General features: G+C 42.8%; 1 protein-coding gene across 1 annotated transcript in view; it reads right to left on the bottom strand.

The window, feature by feature from the left end:
- The window catches only part of ATP7B (ATPase copper transporting beta), a 55173-nt gene that overhangs the window by 39440 nt on the left and 9328 nt on the right, over positions 1–6405 (bottom strand). The window contains exon 2 of the mRNA XM_044444166.1: positions 101–172. The gene's annotated coding sequence lies outside the window, so the exon portion shown is untranslated. The remainder of the gene's footprint in view (positions 1–100; positions 173–6405) is intronic.

Genomic DNA, 6405 nt, shown 5'->3' with positions numbered 1-6405 from the left:
AGAGGAAAGCAAAATAAAAAAATAAACCTATTTGGAGCCGCTCTGGGTCTATGCACAGGGTTGGTATCTCCTGTATGCTGACAGTAGCTACTCCCCTTACCCTCAGGACAGCATCCAGGCAAGACTTTTCTTTCTCAGATCGATAAGTGTGCATCTCTGCAGTTGCACAAATCTGCGGGGGAAAACATTTTAAAGAAAGTCGTGCACATATAGGGAACTTTTTTAAAAAAAGGACAGTTGACCAGTGACAGTTCCTCCAACATATTGTGCAGGCACTTCGACAGAGCTATCACCTGTCAAAAAGAAGATATGAGAAAAAAAGGCAGGGCGAACAGAATAAATTGGCTTGCAATTGAGATGGGGAGAGAGGAGACAAGGAGGTTTGAACTGTGGTGGTTCCTAGGATAAAGTCTGGAGGACTAACAAGGAAGGAAGGAAAGAATAATCCACTGTAAGATCATTCATTTGATCAATGTGTTCTGCAAACACCCAACCCACTGTGGATCATTGCTAGAGTGGGTTGGCATCACATGCAAAACTGCTCATTTAATTCTCTTTGGCCTAATATCAACAAGACCATATCATTCATTTATAATCTGTTTATAGAATTTAGTTACATGACTGAAGCTTCAAGCTATTTACTATTTTTCAGCATTCTGGAACATCTCTATTGTCCAATCGCTATTGAAAACTTCTAATTCAGTCCTTTAGATGTTTATTGAGAAATATGTTCCTCTAAGCTCAGTGAGACCTTGCTGAAAAGCTATATACATTTGCAGCAGCAATCTGCTATTAGTTGCCACAAATAATTCACTATACTATGAAATATACCTATTCAGTGCACCGTATAACAAATCTGACATGGAAATATAGAAACATTTTGACTTACAGTATACCAATAGTCAAAAGTTTCTTCTGTCCAACGTATTTTGATGCATTCTGGAAGCAAAGCATTCACCAGTCTATCATTCCAGTGTTGCCAATACTTCCTCATATATACCACAAGAAAAGCAAAAGCCAACAACTGTGCAGCCAGGAAGTAAAGACCACATGATGGTCATATGAATGTACTTGTGCCTAATTAATATAATCTATCACTTACCAACAGGTCTCTTGCATAAATTGCCTGCATATCTTTCATCCAGGAAACATACAATCAACTAGAAATGTTTTCCTGGGCCAGCACTTAGTTCCATACAAATAACTCCCTCCCGCCCGATTTTGCTACAGCTGCTCTTTGATTTTGATTTTCTAAAACCAAGGCTGCATTGTGCAAATACAGACAGAAGCTGCAGAATATTTGCTTTACTGAGCTTCTGGTTTGTGAGATGTGCCAAAATCTCCCCCCCCCACCCCACCCCCACAAAGGATGCTCTGAAAAGAGGGAGCCAATCTAGTTACAGAAAAGAGATGGTGTCACTTCCTGCATGGGCAGCCTTTCCCTCCAGACAGAGAGAAAACAAGAGTAGAAGACAAAATTGCAGTCTCGTCCCCCATGGAGAAATCACTCCTGATGCATAAAGAAGGGGATAGCCCCTTTTCTCAATGCAAAGAGAAGGGTGCTTTTGAATGGGACAGGCATGATAAAATGGGGTGACTGCGCAAATGAATGGGGTATATCCATGGGGATATAAGAGACTGGGTGTAGTCCCCCCCCCCCCCCACTGATATGTGTCAGAGCCTCCTTACCAAATGGCGAGAATGAATCACCAGGACCTGCAGGGAAGATTGAATCGCCTTGAACCCCAGCAGTTTTATTGGAAGATCACCCAGGTCCCCTGCAGTTACTTATGACAGCATGCTACCACATAGTGGTGTGGCCTGGTCTGCACCACCAATTACAAGCTTCTAGAACATATACAGCATGGGTCCTCAAACCAGGATTTGGTCCACCATGCCCATTTATCTGGCCTGCCGCAGAGGTTTTCGACTTCCTGTGCCTGCCACCCGCCTTGCAGGCAGCGATGTGGTGGCTTGCTCGCTTGGACATCTCTGAGTGAGAAAGCCGCCACCTCACCGCCTCTCAACTGGCCCCCTGTTGAAAAAGTTTTGAGGACCCCTGGTGTAAAATTTCTTTTGGCATGAGAACTGAATTCTGTTTGAGAGGAGCTTGAGGCACATTCCAGTGGTGGGTTGGATATTGGGCAAAATAGCAAGAATACCAGCATATCTTAACTTACAGCTCTCACAGACAGGAATTGACCCTGGGGGAAAGCCTTTTAGAATGGTGGGGTGGGGCACAGACACAAGCACTTGGAAATTTATTTATTTATTTATTTATTAAAACATTTCTATGCCGCCCCTTGCCAAGGCCTCGGGGCGGCTTACAACATCAGGGCAGCTTACAATAGAGGTTGTTTGGGGAAAGGAGAAGGGCTATAGCCTTCTGGGAATCCCAGACTATGCCAGGCCATGACTTATGCCAACCCACTGAGCAGGTTCGCACATAGCATTTCAGGGATTGTTCATGTTATGCCTGACTCCCCAGGATCCTGACATAATAGAAATATCTATCAGCTTTCTCAGGGCATTCAGGATAGGCATGACTCCTCTAGGCTCCAGATAGGCATGACACGGCCAAACACTAGAATAATCAAATTGTCTCAGGGTATGCATGATAGGCTTAGCTCTCCTAAGCTCTAGCCCATTCAAATGTCTAGTAACTGCCTCAGAGAATTCCCCTCGGAAAGTGGAAAGAGCTTACCTACAAGTAATGGACAAAGATTGCTTAGAAGGTGTAAATTAAAAGATAAAACTTACTGCTAACCAAATCTGCTTCTGTATATCGCTTGCTCAACTGCTTATGTGATTCTGTAACTCCCCATTGTCGCCATTGTTCTGATTTTTGTCAAAAACTGATTGTATTGTTTCCCATTTACCGAAAGCTCACTGTGAAGCTATAAAAACCTCATTCCAACTCTGTTCAGGGCCGCATTCCTCTATGAATGTGGTCCCTGCCGCAGGAATAAACCTCCTCTTTATTTTACCATCCGGTCTCTGGTCTCATCTGTAACACTGCGGGTTACAACAGTTCAACTTAGAAATCTGAAGGACAATTTGGTAACCAGTGCGCTGCCTCTAATTTCTGTGTTGCTTCCGTTTTCAATTGACAGCTTGGAATTGAACCTCTAAACAACCCCAGATTTCAGGTGTGGCTGTCATGTTAAACACCCCAGGAATTGCTATTAAACTATGGTTTAGCATTTAGTTTGAACCAGATTGATGACTTCCTAAAATGTCTCAAAATAACTACTTTTGAGGTGGTTGAATATTGCTATTTTATTGGCAATACTTTTCCTTAGCAGCACTTTTTGAAAATTGACTAAATTCAGCAAATTTTGTTGCAAACCATCATTGTGGTGTTGTCTCCCATAATGGATAATGGTTACATCTGCACAGAAAAATAAGGCAGGATTCAGAATAAGTAGTTTGTTTGCTGTTTCTTGTAGTGCATATGTGTATACTGACTTAATTGACTTTATTGGCTTGTCACTATTAGAAGTTATACTGTATTCCAGAATTTACATTTGCATACATTTAACTGAGAAAGAAAAGGACATCAAAAAGCTTTGCATGTTGCTACAGGAATGGTGAGGTGCTATTTTTTTTGCCTGAGAACCACAGTGATACCTTGAGGCAGACTGGGGACTGCATGTGTTGGGAAAATTCAGCTAAATCCTGGCAGAAAAGGGATGATTATGTGTCTTTCTGTTGTAAAATGCCTGCACCCCTCTTTCTCAAGAAGGCACCTAAACCAGGGGTCCTCAAACTTTTTCAACAGGGGGCCAGTCGAAAGGTGGCAGCAGCGGGCGCAGTGAGGCGGTGGGCGCAGGCCTGGCTGCCCCTGGGCTCGCATAATTAAAAATAGATTTAAAAAGTTATTTTTGCTGCCTTCAATCCTTTCTTCATCTTCATTTCTCTTTCTCTTCTGCCTGCCTCTCTTCTGTTTCCCGCTCCGTATATGCATGCAATGGGGCGGACGAGCGCCTGCCCAGGCGCAGTTGAGCTGTTGCAATTTGGGCATTCGCTAGCTCTCTCTCTGCTCAGTTTTAAAGAACGCCTGTGCTGGCTCAGACTTTTGAACTCACTCAGAGATCATTTTTTTTGAGCTCATCCAAAACCTCTGAGGCGGACCAGATCCGGCCCACAGGCCATAGTTTGAGGACCCATGTTTTATACTCTTGTTTTAGATGAATGACTCAAATATATTATGCAATTTGCTTTGTTTCTTCTGGGAAAAGTAACCCTATGGCAGCCCTATATGGGCTAGCTAAAACTACCTCATTAAAGGATGCAGCGGGGGAGCGCTGAAGGAGTAAACTTTGCATGGAAGGGGCACCAAAGTCAAGCAGGTTCATTCTACACCACTTAGAAAATTTAACCTACACTGGCTGTTGCTGCAGTAATACACTGAACTATGAAGTGTTCTTCCTATTCAAAACACCACAAAACTAAGGAGGAGAGGTTTGTACAGAAACAAGTTTTATAGTAAGCTCTGTTTTTGCTGCAATGCAGCATCTTCCCCACACCTGGTTAACTCCAGATATGTTGGAGGCTGCAGTTTAGTGGCAGATCTGTGCAGGAGGAAGGTCCCAATTCAACCCCTGGCATCTCCAGATAAGCCAAGGAAAGAATCCTCCTTGGCACAATAGCAAGCCACAGCCAGTAAGCAGCAACAATGCTGTGATAGCTAGATCATGGGTCTTACTCAGGATAAAGCAACTTCTCAAATTCCTGCACTGAATGGACACCAGGCAGTGGGAGGCTGCTATGCAATACTGTGGAAGAACAGGAGTATACACCTAGTTATTATACTGTTATATTTATATTCTGACTAGTCCCAGGACTGGGATTCAAGGCAACTCACATTAAAATTTTACAGAATTATGATAGAATTATGCATGAGCTAAAACTATATTTTGATATTCTATTCATGAGGGACATTTCAGGGAGATAAAGGCCTCACTTTACAAGAACTTATCTTTGCTGCCTTGTTTAGCCCTCTTTAAAAACTGGGATCATGCCCCTTTCCACTGATCAGGTTTTTAAAAAAATGGCCTCCCACCTCTTGCTGCTTTGCTTTGTTTCTTTAAGAACCACTGTAGCCCTCAGTCTGAACCTCTGAAACTCCCCTCTGGATTTTTCTCCCCAGTCACACCTGAACAGAGATTGTTTTTGTTAGAATAACTTTCATGGCCCTCTCGACTCACAAATATCAAGTTTTTTCCTTTATTTTCAAGGGAGCATGATAAAAATTTCAAAGCATCAATCACAGATTAAACAGATCAGTGTTTTTAAAAGGACCAGAAATCAGAGAAACTGGAAAAAAAATCACATCCTAATCACATCCTATCTAAACCCATCCCCCAAACTCTCCATGTCATTGCCCTTCTCCTCTGCCTATTCCCTATAACCAGACAAAGGCACTTCAGTAACATCAACTCATCCAACTCCACCCTTCCCAGCTGTTTGAAGGTCTTCCTACTCCCTAGAACAACTCCGTTCCTTATGCCTGGAATACTTCCCAGAACAACTCCATATGAGAGCCAGTGCAGCATAGTGGTTAAAAACATGGGGCTGGAACTCAGGTAATCTGGATTCTAGTCCCTGCTTGTTCATGGAACCAACTGGATGACTTAGGGCCAGTCACAGACACTCAGCCCAGCCAACCTCACAGGATTGTTATTGTGAGGTAAGACTGAAAGCAGGAGGAGGCAAATGATGTAAGCCACATTGAGTTTGGTATAAGAAAAGCAGGATATTAAATCTAATAAAATAAACACGAATGCCTTCCTTATTTCCTTTATCTCATTTGTCTAAGTTCATAACTTCCAGAAAGCCTTTCAACTTCCTATACTCTCTGTAAGCAAGCCAAGTTAAAATTGGAATGACATATGACCCCTGTTCACCTCTGCTTTTGTCCTCACTGCCCTTCCACTTCTGTTGTTCTATGTCTCTTTTAGATTACAAGCCCCAGGGATAGAACTTCTCAAGCTTGTCCTTTGTAGAATGTTATGCACCGAAATGGTGCTGTAGGGAAAAAAAAGGATCTAATTTGCAAATTCTGAGCAAAATAGGAAAGGCGCTCTCTGTTATTAGAGTCTAAAACTATTCTAAATATGACAAGTGGGAAAACACAACAGGCCTTAGCCATTAGTTCGTTTCTTTTAATTCATGCCCACAAGGATAATTTAGGGTACCTGATGTTCTTCCCAGGCCATCATAGACCACCAGCCAGCAAAGCTCATTCCACCACCATAGAACAGAGCACAGATCTTCACTTTCTATCGTTCACTGAGCTCTGCCTCCTCTGCATTCAGAAGAATCCAGTGTTTTTCCAGGAACCCCCTAATAAGCATTCTCCCTCCTCCCCTTCTTATATGCCTCAGGGCACATACCTATGCA

This window comes from Varanus komodoensis, unplaced genomic scaffold, assembly GCF_004798865.1.
Source record: "Varanus komodoensis strain SLA01 unplaced genomic scaffold, ASM479886v1 scaffold44_3, whole genome shotgun sequence".
Taxonomy (NCBI): Eukaryota; Metazoa; Chordata; class Lepidosauria; order Squamata; family Varanidae; genus Varanus; species Varanus komodoensis.
Note: the sequence above shows the minus strand (reverse complement) of the source record. Positions and strands in the feature narration are given on the sequence as shown.